The following is a 22,373-nucleotide window of genomic DNA, read 5'->3' as shown; positions in this document are numbered from 1 at the left end:
CTCGTTCAGTAACGATGTTGTCTTGTCGATGTCCTCACGGAAAATGAATGCGTTTCATGATGATGATGTTGGATTAAAGAGGCTTTAAACTTTTCAGTTCATTCGCCTCTAATCGAATGCGTTTCACCACCAGAATATCGTTTCACCACCAGAATATCGTTTCACCACCAGAATATCGTTTCACCACCAGAATATCGTTTCACCACCAGAATAAATGCTTTTTGTGCGCGATTGAATCGAGAGAAGGTATGGTTTACGATAGCAATTTGGAAGGCAAACTAGAGGGGAATGAACTCTCTGAGTTTGAAACTTTCGGAGACTGAGCAATAATCGATTGAAAATTATATAATTTTCGCGAAACGAAACATTTTCCGTTGCATACGCATACAATATTGGATACGAAAATATCCTACTGATGGGGAAGAATAACCTTCAGAAGCTTTCCTGCTAATTACACTTGGTTGAAAAATTACAAAATCAAATGTATTTGGTCGCTGTGTTATATGGTTAGAAAACATTAAAATAAACTCTTTCACATGAATGTAGTTTTTTAATTCCCAGGGGAACTGGCAGATTATTTTTCAGCAACGATTAGATTTTTCCAGATTTTCCTCGATACTTGAAGCCCACCGGTGGTTAATGATAACTCGATAACCACCTGTTAATAGCACTTGATTAAACAATATTTGGTCACAGTGTTACATGAATAGAAAACATTAAAGTAAACTCTTTCGCATGAATGTATTTTTCAATTCCTACGGGAACTGGCAGATTATTTTTCAGCAACGATTAGATTTTTCCATTCCATTCCTTCTTTAAGCGTGATTCATTCTGCTTCGGATCAACGGAACAGTATGATAATCATTTCATACAAAAGATAAAATGTCCAAGAGTTATATCATTGCTATTTATTGACTCGAAAAATTGTTTCAATAGCTTAATGATAGCTTCGAAAACAGGTTATTGAAATCATACGTATCCGTATGTAGCGCGCCCACTTGGAAGCCCATTAATCCTATTGGAATGTGAGATGGGGAAGCTCATACTCACGTCTATGCATTATGCTGTACTCTTCCAATTAATTTCGTTTTTGCAGGCCGAACTGAAAAATTTTCAGTTGAGTTAACTGTACTGTAAAAGAAGTAATGCTTTTGAATCCGGACACTGCATTTCATTCAAAATCATACCACAGCCATAACATTTTTTTTCATGTTCAATTTATGCGATTAATAGTTACTAATATAGTTACTGATAGTTACTTGATACTTACTAATCAATCGTATTAATTCAGCATGCACGAAATGTTGTGTCTGCGGTATGATATTGAATGTAACACAAAGTGTCCGGATTCAAATACATTACTGTATAATTACTTCGATGTTATTCTTTTCTCTCTCAGGCTAAGCTAAGAATATAATAAAGAGGGTGGGGTTTACATTCAAGTCTGTTATGGTATATAATATCACGCTTCCTTTGCTTTCGTTCATTTCTTACTCTACTCTCGCACCGTGAGGACTTGTTTGTTTGGGACCAAGAAGACAGCTCGTTAGTCTTTCGGTGGTAAGGCACCATGAAAGCAGCTCGGATAAGCGCACCAGCCGCAGAAAGCGTGAAGAAGCCACATCGCTATCGACCGGGAACTTTAAGTGAAATTCGTCGCTTTCAGAGGTCGAACAAACTGCTGATCCGCAAGCTACCTTTGCAGCGTTTGGTTTGTGGAATTGCCCGGAACTTCAAAACCGACTTGCTCGTCAAACTTCGCGGTTATGGTACTGCAGGAGGCCTATTCGAAGATACCAATTTGTGTGCTATCCACGCAAAGCGCGTCACATTATGCCCAAGGATGTCCTTGGCCCATCGTATCCGAGGAGAGCGTGCTATTAGCTTAGCATATAATCAGCAGCCCTTTTCAGGGCTCCTAATTTGATGTATTAGAGTTCAGGAAAGTTTTTTGCGGGCCGAACTGAAGGGAGCATTTAGCGAAAATCGTGTTGTCGATGACAATTCGATACCGATAGGTGCCATGGATATGGATTTTGATAGTGAAGAATATGAAATACATGACATGATGCAGTGAATATTTCCCCATATCGAAGAAATCACTTTGATGAAACTGCATTATAAAGTTATTTGTGTACTAATGGCGCAATCTATAGTCGATTCTAATTTGCGCTGGGTATTTCCTCGGAGGATTCGATTCCTCCTTTGAGCGTTATTAATCTGTTTCCGGCAAAAGGAAGTACTATGATAATCACATTATTCGGAAGATAAAATGAAGATGTTTTCTGCTAATTTCCTTCAACCTTCAAACATCTCTTTCTCCCGTTTGTCGTTTTTGCGTTCGCTAATCCTTTCTCACAACACCCATTTCTCGTTTGAGAAACTGTTGAGTAAACATCGTTTGCCAGTGCGCGTAGAGCGGGAATTCCTAAAGATTCATTGCACCTCTAATAAATTGCCGAAAGACGTGGTCTTACGTTGATCGCAATTGATTGAAAAATCCAAAACGAAATGTATTTGGTCGCAGCAATATATGAGTAGGATGCAAATAATCGCTCGAAAATGACATGATTTTCGCGATGTGTAACATTTTCCGTTTTTCATGTTATGCATCCAATATTGGATACGAAAATTATCTACTGATGGGGAAAAATAATATTCAGAAACTTTCCTGTCAATTGCGATTGATTGAAAAATCACAAAACCAAATGTATTTGGTTGCAGTGTTGTATGAATAGAAAACATTAAAATAAACTCTTTCGCATGAATGTATTTTTCAATTCCCAGGGGAACTGGTACGCGGAACGCGGAACGAGGGTTCCGCGCGTGTATGTATGTGTGGCGGCTGCTCCGATGTTTCAAGCGGAACCGTGGCATCACTCTCCTTCTGGTGGATTCCCTTCTGGCCTAAGGTGCACAAACAGGCTCTTGGTGACACCGTTCATCAGCGCTTTCATGATAAACGAAGAGCTTCACAACAACAGCGACAACATGCTCCAATCGCTGTTCAATTATAACTGAGTGGGTTTACGAGCGGCGCTCGCTTATATACCGATTGGTGATTTCAATAGCCTGTTTTGAAACCAATTTTAAGGCTATTGAAACAAGTTTTTAGATGAAAAAGTAACAAGTATATAACGCGTAGACATTTTATCTTTCGAATGAAGTGTTTATCATATCATTTCGTTCAGTTGTTTAAGAGCTATTAACGCTCAAAATCTCGGTGTCCGGCGTAACGCTTTCGTTTTCGAAACTTTGATTTTACACCCCGGTATAGAAATGAAAGACGTAGTCCTACGTCAAAAAAGAAAAATGAACATACAAAAAGTTCCAGAAGAATAGAGACGGGGAGTAATGTGGGAGATAGGACTAGGAATACCGAATATTATTAGAATTCATCGGACGATATAACTACTAGAGCAGAACATAACTAGCGATTCATCTGTTTTGTACCTTCGATGAATTGACGAACTCTACACTTGAAGATATCAAAGCTCCAATAATAAGAGAAAAAAGAGAGTGCAATGAGAAAGCGTTACACAGAAAGAATTGAGAACACCGGGAGAACCGAACACATTCTCCAATCTCCTGTGCACATGACAGCATATGGAGAGCTGAGTGTTCGGTAAATCGAGAGCTTGATTTTGCTCAAATATTGTGGTTGATTGTAACAAACTTTCATTCTCTGGATTATTGTTGGTGCGAGTAGACGTGTTTTAATTTGGCGAAAATCTTGGTTACGACACCAGTGAACAGAGAACAGACACTCTGTTCAAGTTACTCTTACCAGTATCGAACAAGTAATTGGCCTCTAACTTGAACGGAGTGTTTGTTCTCTGTTCACTGGATACTTCAAATAGAGCGCTGACTGGCATCGTCTAAATCAGCCTTTAACTTCAAGCAAAAAAGTGGGACCGATTCGAGATTGCTTTTATGTAAACAATTAACTTTTTTTTACCCTCTAAAAATCGAACTGACTTGCACTGACAACTGAATGATATTGTCAATTTGTGCGAGATGCCTCAAAACAGCTGGGAATAAATATTGTTTATATACAGTAAATTACATTTAATGCGACGTTTAGATTATTGAACAGACCTGTAATGTGACACGTTTAATTGGACATTTTTGTAAACATCGAGTTCGGGGACCAAATTATGGCGCCACATTAAAGTTGCCACCAGACGTTGACACTGTACCACTCACATCGCCAATGTTCAATTACAGGCCAAAATCGCCTCCAAAGCGACACTGAGTGGTGCCTCGGCATGTTGTATTAAATTTAAATTACTGTATTATGTTGTTATTTATGTCATAATGCATAATGTTATAAGCAATGAACACACATTTATTTTCCACTTGCAACAGTATTCACGATGATTGGATGGATGAATACACGACTCCTACATGCATCTAGTACGACTATTGTCATGCGTATATACGATTTACTACAGACAACCCAAAAACGAATGGCGGAAAACGTTCTTGATAATTATGATAATTATTATAGATTCTTGTTAATACATGTATGTTTGGAATATTACGTTAAAATTATTTTTAAGTCAGAATATTTCCGGTTTCAAGAAAAGTGAAAGTAAAGTTGATTTTTTATTTTTAACTTTTAAGAACGACAGATTATCTGTTTGCCGGTCTTTTGAGTTCTGATAAACATAGTGACAAAAACAAATTAGTTCAACTTCGTCATTCAATTGCACTTAACTCAAAACTGTAGACATGAGATTATGAACTTGACAAACCAAGCTGCCAAGTATGCCAACCCAGCAAACATTAAATCGTATAACTATCGTATATAGAGCATCGAATATCTGATATTTTGGGTGGTATATGATGCGCCCAAATAGCATATACAGTAAGTTACCTCTAATCCTCGACATACCAAGGCACTACTCAGTGTCGCATTAGAGGTGATTGGCCTGTAATTGGACATTCACAATGATAGTGGTACAATGTCGACGTCTTGTGGCGACTTCCAATCTCGTGTGCAATGATCGACGAAAAAAGGCTGTTTCATTTGTACTGAGTACTTATGTTTCAGCAGAAGTTTGGCAAGTGTGATTTTAAGTATTTTAATGATATTAACATAATAATTCCACCAACAGATAAATAAATAAATAATAAATAAATAAATAAATAAATAATAAATAAATGAATAAATAAATTAAATAAATAAATCTACCAAAAGTGGGTGAATAAATATATAAATAAATTAACTAGAAAGTAAGTGTATGTACAACATTGAAAATAATTACATAACACTTAACAGAATATTTACAAGAAATGTTAGACACTACAATACACAAATGTACACCTGTTACACAATAATTACGCAAAAAATTCAAATTTCTTGCAAGTTTGATATTTTCCAAAAAAGACTAGCTAATCAACTTCAATTTGATGTGTCGATCATCTGAATCGGCTTAGTGGTTCAAAAGTAATGAGTTTATAAAAGTCATTTTTGGGAAAAGTGAAAAAAATCGAATCACAAAAAAAATAATATAGGTTCAATGTTTTACCATAACGAAAACAAGCTACCAATTTTAACGAAAATCTGAAAACCACTATATTAGTTTGGTATGGAATGGCTGAAGTAATACTACAATAGTTCACAAAATTTTCACATTTCTTTTTTAATTCCTCTTTCAAATTTTGATAAAATTTCACTGTATAGGTAAAAAAGGGCAATATTAATAATTGAATAAACTTATGTAATTATAAACATGTTTATATAAACCTTCCCATCTTATCATTCTTCATTAAAGACCTTGCGTCAAGACAGCTAGAAATCCATACACTCTCAAATCAAGTGTGCCTGAAAAAATTATATTCGTCTTGTGGCGACTTCCAATCTGTGGCCATACTTCGGGTACCAAACTCGATGTTTACAAAATATCGAATCAGAGATGGAAAAGTCCTATTATTTGTATCCCATTACAGGTCTGTCCAATTACCTCTAATTCGACATTTAGTTAACTTACTGTACATGCAAGGATATTAGGCAATACCTAATAACATAAAAAGTCTGTTGTCATTAGAATATACGATTCATCACTGCCATAAAAAATGGCGGAAAATATTAAAGTAAAATGTTCGGCCCGGGAAATCACCATTTTTGTATGTATATAGAACCTTTATAAACATTATGTTTGTACAAATAGGAATTAATCAATTGACTTTCAGAGATATAAATGTTTTATATGAGTGGGGCCACGCTTATAAAATTGCTCCGATGAGATTTGAACTCCGGTTGTTTGGATTATCAAGCCGCAGTTATCTCGTACGGCTATCTGAAATATGATTCTAGGGCAATTAAAGTTCTTACATATGATACGAAAGAGTTGCACTCGGATACTTCATTCCTGATTGTTTATTGTGCTTTAGTGGAAATATCGCAAAGTTTATATAGAAATGGTTAAATAAAGTTCAGTACTACATGTTTCAAGTAATCAAATAACATGAAGTAAAAAATTTCATTCATATTTTCACAATTTAAAACTGCCTTCGGGCCTGCCCAGTCAACTTTAAATCGTAAAAAAAATTCGAGGGGTTGTATCAGAGACACGACCGCTTAGAACGTAGGACTACGCAATCTTTTTTCTTTTGAAATTTGATGATTTATCATTTCGAATATTATTTGCGAATACGTCGAAATTTCATAAATAACTCTTTAGTAAAAAGTTCCGGGAACCCTGAAAATGTTTAATGGCTTGGGTAGTTTTGTAGACTCATTTCGAGAAGCAACGATCATTTTTTGCCCTTGCGAGAACAATACGCTATGGTCTTATGTCGCAATTCGTTTCTTTATATCGATGCACGCATTGCACTGAATATTAACGAGTGGCATCTTCCGTGCATCGCCATCGAAGACGAATGAACTCTCTGAGTTTCAAGTGTCTATAATTCAAAAGAAGAAGAAGAAGAAGTGCATCGCCATTCAACACGCATCAAACACGCGTCTAACAGATGCATACAGTTGCAGTGCTAAAAATGAAACATCGCAAGAATGACCGTTTATGAAAAATCGTTTCTCGACTCTCGGTCGATACCATCAACAAAGTTTCTAAGTTCTATATTTTGCGCAATGAAAACAAGCTACACACAAAAAAAACAAACACTGATGTTTAGATGCGACCTAAAATCATTTGTACTCTTCTCTTTTTTCGCCTGCTTTGCCATGCCTCGGATGGTTGTGTTAATTGCAATGCCAGATGCACTTCAAGTGAAATATTCACTAGCGTTCACAGCTCGAAGGGATACATTAAACACAAAACGTGCAGAATAAGCGACCTTTGTTGTTTCGGGCACAGAAATATTCTGAGAATTTTCCTCAGAGGAGATGCAATACGCTAGCGACAGCTTACATACTATGCAAGGGTGGAGTATACTTGTATGATGTGTATAACTGGCATATGCATATGAAATTGGAGGCCATATACATGTATATGGGGTATATGATGTAATATAAACGATAATTATACGATTTATTATTTTCTAGGATGTATGTATATCGCCTCCACGTTTGCATGTATGGGCTGGCTAGGCGCATCATATACATGCAATTTATATTAATCATACTTGTATGTTTGTGAATATAATCCTCAAAATAAAATAATTACACTAAACCTTCATTTCCTCTCCCGTGGCCAAGTGGTTAGCGTCCCACACTATCATGCCGGGGGTTCGTGTTCGATTCCCGTTCTGGCCGGGGGATTTTTCGTCAAAGAAATTTTTTCCGGCTTGTACTGTGGTCATGCGTATTCCAGAGCTTGCCACTCCAGAGTACATTTATTCGTGTTATTCGGCATAGAAATCTCAAACAAGTATAAAAATGACGCAAGTAATGCTACGTTGAGAAGGCAAAAGTTCCATTGGAACGTTAGAGCCATCCAACAACAACAAACCTTCATTTCAAACAACTTATACAGCAGAAGGAATGAATACACTTTTAAAATGAAAATTATGAATGAACATGATTTTTCCTTAATCAAATTAGTACTCTATGTAAGTGAAAATCATCATTGCCTGCAAGCGATGAAAAAACGTCATAAAAAAATATGTTTTGAGATAATTTTATATTATAATGACAAGTTTTTTTGAAAATATCTGAACGTCTCAGATGTCTGGATACGGCATTAGTTTGTATGAGGCAAACTATTCTCTATCATATTAGTCGGCCCGAATCAGTTTATATTTGCTAAAATTTGTATGAAATTTTTTTCTTGGCATAATTTTTTCTACTTAAAGTACGTTGTCATGACCCTAATTTGAATTATTTTCTATAGACGTTCAGATATTCTCCAAAAAAAACTTGTCATTATAATATAAAATTATCTCAAAACATATTTTCTATGACGTTTTTTCACCACTTGCAGGCAATGGTGATTTTCACTTACATAGAGTACTAATTTGATTAAGGAAAAATCATGTTCATTCATAATTTTCATTTTAAAAGTGTATTCATTCCTTCTGCAAATCCATACTGTCATGCCTATTCCCCAATATCGTCAACGCGGATAGTTCGTTAGTCGAAACCTAAGATAAGATCAGACAATAGGGGGTCTTTTACGGACCAAATTTCTGTCAGATACGGACCAAATTTCTGTCAGTCGTTCTGATTTCTGATTGGTCGATTTCGATAAATTTTGTAAACAAAGTCGATTTTTCCAGTGTTGCCAATAAAAATAAATTACGTTGGGTTTGTATTGAATTTAGAAAAAAAATGAATTTAATTGATATTACGATACTTAGTTTAGAGGAAATGTGAAGGAATTGTATACACGTTTTACCTAATTATTTTGTTACTATATTTTGATTGAATTGAAAAATTTATATATATATATATATATATATATATATATATATATATATATATATATATATATATATATATATATATATATATATATACATCCATTTCATGTCAAACCGATATAGTGCTCCTCAGATTTCCATGAAAAGTGGTAGTTTTTTTCTTTATTGCAAAATATTAGACCCGTTTTTTTTATTTTTTCGTTAGGGTGACCTTTTCTTATTTTAGGGTGGTCCGAAAAATCATTTTTTTCAACTTTTTCCTAAAAGTGCCTTTTTTAGAAATTCATAACTTTTGAATCACTGAACCGATTTAGATGATCGATATATCAAATTGATCATCATTCACTATGCAGATGGGAGAGTTAGAAGCTGTAGCTCGCAAATATGAAAAAAGAGACGGTTGATACAATCTAGGTTGTGTTTTGCTGACTACCAATCTCTTGTTACACTGCTGACATGTTCTTTCCCGCTGAATAATTTTTTTGATGATGAAACCAGCTATATAGAACAACGAATTTTGTTCTGTTCTGTCGAGTTTTCGCTTCATCGACGGTGTACTCATAGTCGAATTCAATATTCATATCATCCACATTATCACTAGAATTAGATGAAGCTGAAATTCGATATGATGTCGATGCTGCTTCATTGTCCATCAATTTCTGGGCTGAACATTCTTCACGCCGCTTTGATAGCAAATCTATCAATCCAATAAGATGTTGTTGTGTATCGGCTGTATACGAAGCATTCGGTACTACGGTCATGTATTGCGAAAGAGTCACAATTTTCAAGTTATTGCTGAATTGCAATGGAGTTGGGCGTCGTTGCTTTGCACGAATCAATAAAAAAGACTCTCCAGACAATCTTGGACGAACCGCGATGTAAATATTTGTGGGTGTCCTTCATGCAAAAGCCGATCTGTCAACCTCACAATTGCATTCGTGCAAACGATTACACTTGTTTGCCATGGTTTCCAATGTCCGTGTCCTACTTGGAGATCATACATTAACCGCACCATGGTCTTCAGATGAGCGATATCCTCGTCATATTTCATAGGATCATTCAAACAAAATACTTTTTCTTCTGCCCTATTATTGATAAGCTCGAACCATCGAGCAAAGTCTTCTATGAAGCATGCGGTAGTAAGAAGCTCCGGTAATTCTCGTATTTCCGCATGAAACTTCAATGCTGCAGCCACCGTCCTGTTGCAATATTTTGTTGCGTTGCATACTTTCATTTTATCTATTGAAGATGTTCTGTTGTCAAAGCACACATCCGAGGCCGTTAGTCTGTGACAAAGCCGCAACGTGTTGTTTATTTCGGAGTTCACGATTGTGGTTAAATGGTCTCGATGAACAATATTGGATGTTAGCTTTTTTTCACGAACATACCAATCCGGAACTTTCAGGTAGACATTGTTCAACCATCCATGTACTGTATTTTTAAATACGTGTACGGGATCGGGTATGATCTCTAGCATTCTGTTCTCAGCGTTTGGATGAGGTATCGCAGCATTTAATGTCTCATTTTTGCGACGAATATCGATCCCCAAATCCTTCCACATGCGCTGGTTTTCGGACCCGGAATCTGTTGTTATAAAATGGACACGCAAACTGATTCCCTCTGCTCTTGAAACTGCAGACAATACAGCATTCTTCAAAAACTCTTTTTGTATAGAGTTGCCGGTGTACTCGAAAGCAACCACCTGTTTCCAGCGCGCTGCGATTCCAACTAGCATGAATACCAAAGCTTTACAGGCTAAAGTTTGGGACATAGGAAGCGTTGTTGTTCCAACAAACTGCTTCGTATTTTGGCAAAACTCATTTGCCTCGTCTATGCTCATTTCGTCTAGAACCAATCCGCAGTCCTTTTCTTCAATCGACATTGTGGAGACTTTATGTTGTAGCAGCTCGAATATATCTTCAAGAATACCTACAAAATATCATTTCATATATTAACATGCGATGAGACATATGATTATAATTACATACCAGGACTGAAACGAACTCCTTCAATTTGGCGTAGTAGAGTCCTCGTGGATGGGAACGGGAAGCCTTTTTGAATAAGCTTGTCGTATCCACCTTGACATGCAAACCGAATTTGTAAATTTTCCGTAATCGTTTCATTGGACCAACGTTTCACTTTTTTAACCTCTCCTGTTAATAGCTTAATTTGATCTTCTCTGAAAAGCTTCTTCAAGGGTTGTTTTCCACGAATTCTCGAGGTTAGATATCCGCATTTTTTCTTCCATTGTTTTACAATTCTATTAACGGTTACATCAATATAAAATATTAGAAAATAACATATTTTTTGACACACTACCTTTTCAGCTTGGAAATTTGATGTTTCAAACGAAATATTTCTTCCTGTAGTTGTTTATCTCCTTCATATACGTCAACCAAATCATAATTGTTCTCAATACTTTGTATCTCTTCCCATTCCTCATTCGCGGATGCAGCTAAGGTCGGAATTTTCGTAACTCCATTTTCATTGTATTTCCCATCAACAAAATGAGCCTGTATATATACTAGTATTAGGATATGTTTTAGAATTAGTTTTTAATACTTACGCTACATATTCTTGTGCTTGATTTGATTTCAAAGAATGGAACTTCTAATTCACTGTTCACGCAAAATCGAATCCATTCTTTCCGAATATTTTTGTCTTGAGGGAACCGATAAAATTTATACTCAGGATGAGTATCCGTCCTTCGCTCACAATTTAAGGCTTTACACTTCATTTTTATTTTTGAATTACGTTTTGTATGAATAAAATGGCTTCCTAACGTTGTTTTGGTTGTATTCCTGCTCATATAATAAGATAGAATGTTTTGGTTCAGACAATGAGAATCTGCATAACGCTGTAACGGTTGTCAGATTAGATTTATTTGCTAAAAAAAAATCCCAAATTTGTTTTGGAAACGATTATATTATAGATATGGGTATTTAAAAGACTTATTTTATCCTTTTAAAGCATATTTTTGAGATTGTCTATTTGAAAATAATCAATAATCATTGAATTCGCACCAACCAAATGTTACGATTCATTAAAATAGAAATTTGAAAAATCCGATATTTTATAATATTTGGCAGCTCTGGCATCTTCATGTCATGGCTTCGTTTTTGGACGACGAAGAAGAGTAAGAAGCCAGTTGTCTGGTCTTGTCTTAGGTCGAAACTGCTGAATAATTAAACAAACCAAATGGCATCACTGGTGGTTCTTTTTTCCAAAATGCTAAACTATAGGTGTTTCGTTCTTGACACTTTCATGACAATACGTGAGACGAGTAGCGAGACGTAGCTTTCTGAATTATTTACTTTTTGTTTGGTTGTGTGGTTATGGTTTCATATCAACTCGCTGAGGAAAACAACTGAAGGAAGAAATAAACAAATATATATTCGTGAAAAATAGTGTACTATAGCTGCAATAAGGTATTTATATTATATATTATAACCGCTCCATGTAATGTAATTAAACATACACATACTCTTTACAGATACACAGGTCGAAGGTTGTGCAGGCCACTGATCATTCAACAAAAGTCAAAGGTTGTACCGCTCATGGCAACTCTACACGAGCTGAAGATTGTACCGCCCAGTGACCATTCTACCCTGGATTCCTCGAGTCAAGAGAGACGCACCATGATTGATATGAGGTACAGACTAGGGGGGCGTCGCTGATCAATGGTCAGTTACACTCCAATAGGAAGTATCCCATGTCGGCCACACATACATAGTACTGGAGACTGCAACATCCCAATTATGAGATCTTTGTAATACTAACCTCGAGCCAACCGCGAGTAATCGGTTACATATTACTAACATAGTTGTAAGACAAAAATTGTCAAAATATTGGACTCCCGGCCCCGTCAGGCTAACGCCACATGTGCCTTAATAAAATATATATTTTGGGAAAAAAAAATTATATATTATTCAATATTTTTGGGGGACAGTGAGGATTTGATGAGCTTGTGAGTGTGATAAAAGTGCTATAAGTCTAAGAAACCTGTTGTCCAACTCCTCCACAGATAATCGTTCATCTCGAGGTTCTCTATCATGCCAAAATTATATTGTGAATATTTTATTTACTTCAGATGCCGTATTATTGTGCAGTAAAAGGATGTGGAAACAAGGTTCTCATAACGAAAAATAACCCGGACATTGTTTACCACACTTTTCTCCGAGATGGAGATAGACTTCATAAATGGTACTTTTCTGTGGCCAATCGAAGGATTGGAAACCTCAGAAAAATCAAGGTAAAGCTCACGTCATTTCCATAGCAGCAGCTACGATGACCGACATCAAATGCGCCATGATCTTAATGGTACGAGGAAATATAGGATGATGAATTCCAAAGTTAAACCTTTTTTCTGCCTTATATGTATTAGCCATTCCATGTCGAATCGATATAGTGGTTCTCCGATTTTCGTGGAAAGTGGTAGATTTGTTCTTTATTGTAAAATATTAGACCCGTCTTTTCTTGTTTTTTTTTATTAGGGCTGTGTGGTATACGTTGCAAATCGTGAATATTGTCACCGGATTAAGGGCATTGTAGTGATGTAGAACGATGCACTTTTGACTAGTCTGAAATCGATCCACCGCCGCAACAATAAGAAATGCAATTTTTCGAAATGACTGGTATACTCATCGGCAGTGCGGAAATACTCTCGGCATACAAAGCAGCAGCGCAAAGAGGGGTCCAAATTGTGTTTCAGCATACGTTCCACCGTAGCCACATAACGAATTTCTGATAGAATTCGATTCGCCACTACCATCTCTTTAATTTCCTTCAAAACTTTGTCGTTTTGTAAAATTGCATCCAGCATACGCAGGAATTTGTTTTAGTTTTTGGAAGTCAACTTTGAAAAATCAACAAATATAATCATTCTTTAGCGGAATAAATATATCAAACCGACCTACCAGCGTGATTGTTCTGTTCGTGCTGCTCCAGTAGGTTTCGCAACCGCTCCATGTTTAATTTAAAATGATTTGGTCGATTACCATTGGCATGCTGTTGGATTGGCTCATTACGTGTTATCAAATCGTGGTTCATCAGCACCCAGCCCAACTCGTCCATTTTGACACGAGTGTTGCCGCGCAGTTTTATCTCTTCGAAAAGTTTCTCGCGTAGTTTCCGTTTGATGATGCCTCCGTCCTTGATCAGATTGTGCCGATAAATTCGTACCACGTACGATTCTATTTCATGCTTTTGCCCTAGTGATAAAACAAAAAAAAATTAACACTCTTTTAAATGCTCAATAAAACCACATACGATTAAAACGCTGCTTGCTTGGAAAGAAAAGCATTGATTGCGCGGCTAGAAGGTAAAATATACTCAAAACATCCTTCTGCACTGTTTTTAATTCGACCGCAGATTGTAGATATTTGAAAACGTAGAAGCAATTATGAGAAATTGTTATACGAAAAAATCCACAAAATTACCTGCCTACAGTAAGGCGTGAGCAGCTATTTTGCCAACGAATGCATTTGACACCAAAAGATGTGATTTGTTTTGTAAACAAAATTGTATTTTCACGAGCAATGGCCGAACAGCAATTTTGACATTGCGGTCCACCTATAGTATAGCGCCTTGCTTTTTTCCACTCCGCTAAACTGTCATCTCAAACAAAAACAAATGGATCATACAACTGGTGAGTATGAAATATATTTCGGCTTTTTAATTATTAATTATTTTATCTTGTCTTATCAGCTATGAATACATTCGACTCGTTTGCTTCCATCAATCGGTAAGTGAGAAAGATGATTTCTCCCATCACCACAGTACGGATTTCCACTTCTATCACAGCAGCCAACAACATCCGTTTTCCTGCAGCAGTAACCTCCAACCCCTGTTGACAATGCCGGGGGACAGCATCAACAGCAGCAGCAGCAGCAATTTGACCATGGTATGGTATTGCGAAGAACTTTCCCCATTAGAGGTTCCGTGCTTCGCGCACATTCAAAAATCCTCTTCAGACACGAAAACTCAACGACAAGGAGGTATTTATCAACTTGCTCAGCTGAATTACCACCCGGAGGAACCCGAATGCACTTATTCCGTTGTATAGTAGAATGAAAATAGGCGAGGTAAGCGAACGTAATCGCATGATATTTTAATGTTCGCATTTTTATCCGGATCATACAACTGGTGAGTAGGGAATTCATTTCTGCTTTTCATTTACTAATCATTTTATTTTGTTTCAGCTATGAATACATCCTCAATCAATCGGCGAGTGAGAAACATGATTTCCCTCATCACCACATTGCTTATTTCCACTTCTGTCTCACCAGCCAACAGCATCAGCTTTCCCGCAGCAGTATCCTTTAAGTCCAGGGTGCTATTCCGGGGAACAGCATCAACAGAAACAGCAGCAGGACCTGGCCATCGATAGTATTTCGAGCAAATTTCCCCATCGGAGATCTCGTGCTTCACGCACATTGAAGAATCCTCCTCAGCCACATATCTGTGTCATCAAGGGCAAGGAGGTATTCATCAATGTACTCAGTCGGATTTGAATCGTCAATCCAGACAACCCGGATGCACCGATTCCATTATATACCTTATTTTTATTATACAAGGATTTTGACGTAGGACTACGTCTTTCATTTCTATACAGGGGTGTAAAATCAAAGTTTCGAAAACGAAAGCGTTACGCCGGAGACCGAGATTTTGAGTGTTAATAGCTCCTAAACAACTGAACGAAATGGGTTGATAAACACTTCATTCGAAAGATAAAATGTCTACGCGTTCTATACTTGTTACTTTCTGATCCAAAAACTTGTTTCAATAGTCTTAAATTTGCTTTCAAAACAGGCTATTGAAATCACCAATCGGTATATAAGCGAGCTCGGAAATCCACTCAGTTCTAATTGAACAACGATTGGAGCATGTTGTCGCTGTTGTGGTGAAGCTCTTCATTTATCATGAAAGCGCGGATGAACGGTGTCACCAAGAGCCTGTTTGTGCACCTTAGGCCAGAAGGGAATCCATCAGGAGGAGAGTGATGCCACAAACGGTTCCCCGGGAAGATCTCGAAGCAGCCGCTACACACACACATACACGCGCGGAATTCTTTCCGTTTGGATGCCATTCAACATCGAAAAAGATCCGGAAAATAATCTGCCAGTTCCTCTGGGAATTTAAAAATACATTCATGTGAAAGAGTTTATTTGAATGTTTTCTATCCATGTAACACTATGACCATATATATTTGGTTTTGTGATTTTTCAATCAATCGCAATTAACAGGATAGCTTCTGAAGATTATTCTTCTCCATCAGTAGGATATTTCCGTATCCAATATTGTATGCGCCCGCAATCGATTATTGCTCAGTCGCCGAAAGTTCCGAGCTCAGAGAGTTCATTCCCCTCTAGTTTGCCTTCCAAATTGCCATCGTAAACCACGCCTTCTCTCGATTCAATCACGCACAAAAAGCATACTTAGGCGATATTCTGGTGGTGAGACGCATTCATTTTTCGTGAGGACATCGACAAGACAACATCGTTGCTGAGGGTGCTGGACGGCGAAGGATCGAGATCTGCCCTGAAATGCAAGCAGTTTATTTGAATGTTTTCTATCCATGTAACACTGTGACCAAATATGTTTCAATCAAGTGCTATTAACAGATGGTTATCGAGTTAGCATTAACCACTGGTGGGCTTCCAGTATCGAGGAAAATGTGGAAATATCTAATCGTTACTGAAAATAATCTGCCAGTTCCTCTGGGAATTTAAAATTACATTCATGTGAAAGATTTTATTTTAATGTTTTCTATCCATGTAACACTGTGACCAAATACATTAGGTTTTGTGATTTTTCAATCAATCGCAATTAACAGGATAGCTTCTGAAGATTATTCTTCCCCATCAGTAGGATATTTCTGTATCCAATATTGGATGCATAAAACCTTGTGCCTCCAACGTAACGCTCTCGTTTTCGAAGTTCTCCAAATATTCATTCATTCAGAATGAATTCAGATTCAACTTCAAACAAATGATCTCTAAATCAACGATAGTCCTACGCCACCCTTGCGGTTATACCATAGATATAACCCACTTCCTGTTTTTATTATTTTTTTTCAATAAAATGATTAAAATCGATCAATGTATTTCCTTTTCATTTTCAATAACAAACCAATACAAACAAGCAGCAAGCTGTGCTGGAAGCACCCACATTCCGTTTTGCCTGCCAAGATCGGGTCGATGAAATGTCAACAATCGACCTCAAATGCTGCCACCTTGCAATCGAGTTATCGACCTTTCATATGCATTCATCGAACAACTTGACGCCACTTTTTCGCCAACATGTGCAAGGCGTCGACCTGCTTGCAGCGCTGCTTCCAGCACTGCTTGCCGCTTGTTTGTATTGGTTTGTTATTGAAAATGAAAAGGAAATACATTGATCGATTTTAATCATTTTATTGAAGAAAAATAATAAAAAACCATGTATAATAAAAATAAGGTATATAATGGAATCGGTGCATCCGGGTTGTCTGAATTGACGATTCAAATCCGACTGAGTACATTGATGAATACCTCCTTGCCCTTGATGACACAGCTATGTGGCTGAGGAGGATTCTTCAATGTGCGTGAAGCACGAGATCTCCGATGGGGAAATTTGCTCGAAATACTATCGATGGCCAGGTCCTGCTGCTGTTGCTGTTGATGCTGTTCCCCGGAATAGCACCCTGGACTTAAAGGATACTGCTGCGGGAAAGCTGATGCTGTTGGCTGGTGTGACAGAAGAGGAAATAAGCAATGTGGTGATGAGGGAAATCATCCTTCTCACTCGCCGATTGATTGAGTCGGATGTATTCACAGCTGAAACAAAATAAAATGATTAGTAAGTGAAAAGCAGAAATGAATTCCCTACTCACCAGTTGTATGATCCGGATAAAAATGCGAACATTAAAATATCATGCGATTACGTTCGCTTACCTCGCCTATTTTCATTCTACTATACAACGGAATCAGTGCATTCGGGTTTCTCCGGGGTGGTAATTCAGCTGAGCAAGTTGATAAATACCTCCTTGTCGTTGAGTTTTCGTGTCTGAAGAGGATTTTTGAATGTGCGCGAAGCACGGAACCTCTAATGGGGAAAGTTCTTCGCAATACCATACCATGGTCCAATTCTGCTGCTGCTGCTGTTGATGCTGTCCCCCGGCATTGCCAACAGGGGTTGGAGGTTACTGCTGCAGGAAAACGGATGTTGTTGGATGCTGCTGTAATAGAAGTGGAAATCCGAACTGTGGAGATGGGAGAAATCATCTTTCTCACTTACCGATTGATGGAAGCAAACGAGTCGAATGTATTCATAGCTGATAAGACAAGATAAAATAATTAATAATTAAAAAGCCGAAATATATTTCATACTCACCAGTTGTATGATCCATTTGTTTTTGTTTGAGATGACAGTTTAGCGGAGTGGAAAAAAGAACCACCAGTGATGCCATTTGGTTTGTTTAATTATTCAGTATTTTCGACTAACGAACTATCCGCGTTGACGATATTGGGGAATAGGCATGACAGTATGGATTTGCAGAAGGAATGAATACACTTTTAAAATGAAAATTATGAATGAACATGATTTTTACTTAATCAAATTAGTACTCTATGTAAGTGAAAATCACCATTGCCTGCAAGTGGTAAAAAAACGTCATAAAAAAATATATTTCGAGATAATTCTATATTATAATGACAAGTTTTTTTGAGAATATCTGAACGTCTATAGAAAATAATTCAAATTAGGGTCATGACAACATACTTTAAGTAGAAAAAATTATGCCAAGAAAAAAATTTCATACAAATTTTACCAAATATAAACTGATTCGGGCCGACTAATATGATAGAGAATAGTTTGCCTCATACAAACTAATACCGTATCCAGATGTCGATACCTAATCGTCGTCATCGTGAATAGGTAACAGCGTTACGGTCGGAGTTAGGTCGATATTTTTTTCGTCGATTGGATTGTGGGCAGCGCTGCAAGCAGCGCTGCAAGCAGGTCGACGCCTTGCACATGTTGGCGAAAGAGTGGCGTCAAGTTGTTCGATGAATGCATATGAAAGGTCGATAACTCGATTGCAACGTGGCAGCATTTGAGGTCGACTGTTGACATTTCATCGACCCGATCTTGGCAGGCAAAACGGAATGTGGGTAGTTTGTATGAGGCAAACTATTCTCTATCATATTAGTCGGCCCGAATGCAGTTTATAATTGCTAAAATTTGTATGAAATTTTTTTCTTGGCATAATTTTTCTACTTAAAGTACTTTGTCATAACCCAATTTAAATTTTTTTTATAGACGTTCAGATATTCTCACAAAAACTTGTCATTATAATATAAAATTATCTTAAGACATAATTTTTTATGACGTTTTTTCACCACTTGCAGGCAATTGGCGATCTAACGTACAAATCTACACCTAGGCGGCGCTGCGGTGAAAGTGATGATGGTTTTAAATTTTGCCATGTGAGCTTATGGAAGGTTTGTAGTTCTTTCCATAAATTACAATGTTATAATCATAAAAGATTATTTGATTGCGATGAGTTTGTAAGAAATTTAATTCTGCGCAATTTTATATATAACATGTTATTTATTTACCTCTTTCAGTAGTGAAAACTATAAAAATGTTGACAATGGTTGAATTGAAGAAGAAAATTCGAGAGCACAATCAAACACAAGTAGAAAATTGCACATTTCCTGCATGTGAGAACTACCTTGAAAAGCCCGGAAGTAAAATATACGTGTTTTGTTTTCGAGTTTTAGGTTACATTAGCATAATTTTCTTAGTTCAAAAACCAAATCCAGATGTCTCACCGATCGTTTACGTTTTGCGTTAGATCGCCAATAGTGGTTCCTGCATTAATAACTACGGGTAGATTATTGTGAGATAGTTCAGAGTTAATATTGATAAACTTGTTCAAGATTGATATCTTGGAATTAGGTTGCACAATCTAGCATCTAGCATTTGCTATTGTAATATCCGCCAACGGCCCAAAAACGCTTAAGGTGGAAACAGAATGCCGCGTTGTGCGTTGCTTCTCATGAGCTGTCATTGCTTGCGTTTTGTACTAAAACATTTGCCTGACGAAGTCTGTTGATTTGCAGTCACAATCTAGCATTCGCGTCACCACTTTTAATGTAAACAAAAACAAAATAAAATTCGTATGAAAATCTTGTTCTTGTAGTGTCCACGGATCAGTTGAATGTTATTAAAAACAACACATTGCCATATCCGCTGGTGGCATTGAACTTCGTTCACTAGTTTAGGGGAGCGTGAAAGAATAGCTGATTTTCAGTCGGAATGAACACCGTTTTCAAAATTAAAATTATGAATGTAAATTAGCTTTTCCATATTAAACTAGTATTCCATTTAAATGAAAAACATTTTTGTTTGCAGGTGGTGAAAAAGTCTCATACGAAAATTGTTTATGAAGACAATTCTCTTTTAACTTTTGAAAAGGTCCTATGTAACAAAAGTAAACAAATCAAGTTAATGGATGCACACTCTTAGTTTTCAATCATTGAATGCATTACAAGAACAACCGTTCATGTATCTATCTTCTCCATCTTTTTATCGCCGATACAAAAAATATCCAATGTGCAGATTCGTATTTTAAGCACTCGGCTGTTACTTCGGACGCCACTTTCCTCCGACGCTCGGAACGTCCGAAGTAACAAAGTCAAAACAACACAAAGTCGTACTTCGGTCGTTTTGGGTTTTTGTTTCTTACAGGCGTTGTTAGCGATTTCAGTGCAATTCAACGATTGATAACAACAATAATACGTCTTTAGAACGAAATGCTGATATTTGAATTGCTGTTTAGTAGTTAGTTTCAGATTCGCATCGTGCAACGTAATATGTCCAATGTGCAAACGCGGCAGTCAAAACGTCCAATGTAACATTTTTCGTTCCTAGGCTTCAAATTTAAGCTCGAATCACTGAACAATAGTTACGATTGGTTTTACAGAGTTATTCTTGACTGCTAGTGGTGAAAGTAGCGATAGAGATCGATACCTTTCAATACAATTCGCAGATTAATGTTCGGGTCTTCAACTTCGTTTTTCTCGAGTTGACGAAAATGTTACATTGGACCTTTTCAAAAGTTACGCGAGAATTCTATATTATGATGAAAAAATTCAGCAACAATGTTGGAATTGTTTAGCCATATGGTTGAATGAAAGTCAGAAACACGTGTTTCAAGTAATCAAATAACATGATGTGAAAATTTTCATTCAAATTTTAGAATTTAAAAACCGGCTTCATGTCTTCTAATCTGATAGAGATTACACTAACGAGTTTGGGACCCAAATTATGGCCCTAATTTGAAGTTGCCACCAGACGTCGACACCATGCCACTGACATCGATAATTCGGCGCAAGCAGTTTAGAACAAATGCTAGCGTTTAGTACAACGATGCTAATGACGCAACGCATTATTGTGTTTGACTAAATGGAAACACACATATTTAAAATGAAGTGTCAAAGCACAATTGTCGCAATGCGACGCATAGCGCGGCATTGTGGTCCCACCTTTATATTCGATGTAAATTCAATAGTTGGGGTTGGAATAATACCGGAATAATACCGGTCGACTCACGTCACACTAGTACACTAGTATCATTTCCATCAAGTTTGAAATACAATACCTCAATAACTTAAAATTTTGCTGGAGATACATCATGTCTGCATTCATTCGAATGAGATATAAAGCGTATTCCATTAGACATGACATCTATGATAAACTGAAAATGAAGAGTGTTATGAAAAACTATACCGCAACAGTACCTATACCTATACCTATAGTACCTATAGTACCTATAGACGATTGCCTCATCTAAACTCTGCACAGCCTAATATTTTAGCATAGTCTTAAAAAACATTGGTGATTGTACTCCACGTAAAACATTTCTCAAACTAAATTATTCGTCTGGGATCCAATCGCATAAACTTTGTCATGCCAATTATAATTTTGTGCAATGGGTGCATTATTTTTCATTTCATTTTTAATAAAACCGTTTGAATAGATATCTAGGAGAGAAAAAAACGATATATTATATTCACAAAACGTTCCGAAGTTTCTTTTTGTTTAGTAAGAGTACCGTAATAGTTGCAGTATTTGACGAGCGTCTCCTAGTCACATATCGTTCACTATCTAATAGGGAAAAAAATCCCCAATTAGAGGCCAATTACTTGTTCGATACTGGTACAAGTAACTTGAACAGAGTGTCTGTTCTCTGTTCACTGGATACTTCAACTAGAGCGCTGACTGGCATCGTCTAAATAAGCCTTAAGTGAGGTATTCAGTGAACAGAGAACAGACACTCTGTCCAAGTTACTTGTACCAGTATCGAAAAAGTAATTGGCCTCTAACTTGAACAGAGTGTCTGTTCTCTATTCACTGGATACTTCAACTAGAGCGCTGACTGGCATCGTCTTTTTTTTTTTATAGAGGTGAGGAACGCTCTTCCAGCCTTATCTGGGAAGGGATAACCCAGACGTCGAGTGGGGATCGCACCCACAAAAACCAAGCCCTCTACTCGTAGC

At 37.0% G+C, this 22,373-nt stretch overlaps 1 long non-coding RNA gene across 3 annotated transcripts; it reads left to right on the top strand.

The window, feature by feature from the left end:
• The first annotated feature begins 14,417 nt into the window (after positions 1 to 14,417).
• Positions 14,418 to 17,318, top strand: LOC129763772 (uncharacterized). 3 transcript variants are annotated; one of them, XR_008741030.1, is made up of 4 exons: positions 14,441 to 14,476; positions 14,536 to 14,572; positions 14,632 to 14,973; positions 15,030 to 17,317. It is a non-coding gene; the product is annotated as an uncharacterized LOC129763772 (long non-coding RNA). The 3 variants fall into 3 exon arrangements; XR_008741033.1 differs by having other exon boundaries at positions 14,446 to 14,476; positions 14,659 to 14,973; positions 15,030 to 17,318; XR_008741032.1 differs by having other exon boundaries at positions 14,418 to 14,476; positions 14,536 to 14,973; positions 15,030 to 17,318.
• Positions 17,319 to 22,373: the final 5,055 nt, after the last annotated feature.

This window comes from Toxorhynchites rutilus, chromosome 1, assembly GCF_029784135.1.
Source record: "Toxorhynchites rutilus septentrionalis strain SRP chromosome 1, ASM2978413v1, whole genome shotgun sequence".
NCBI classification, from domain to species: domain Eukaryota; kingdom Metazoa; phylum Arthropoda; class Insecta; order Diptera; family Culicidae; genus Toxorhynchites; species Toxorhynchites rutilus.
This window is presented reverse-complemented; position numbering and strand designations above follow the sequence as displayed.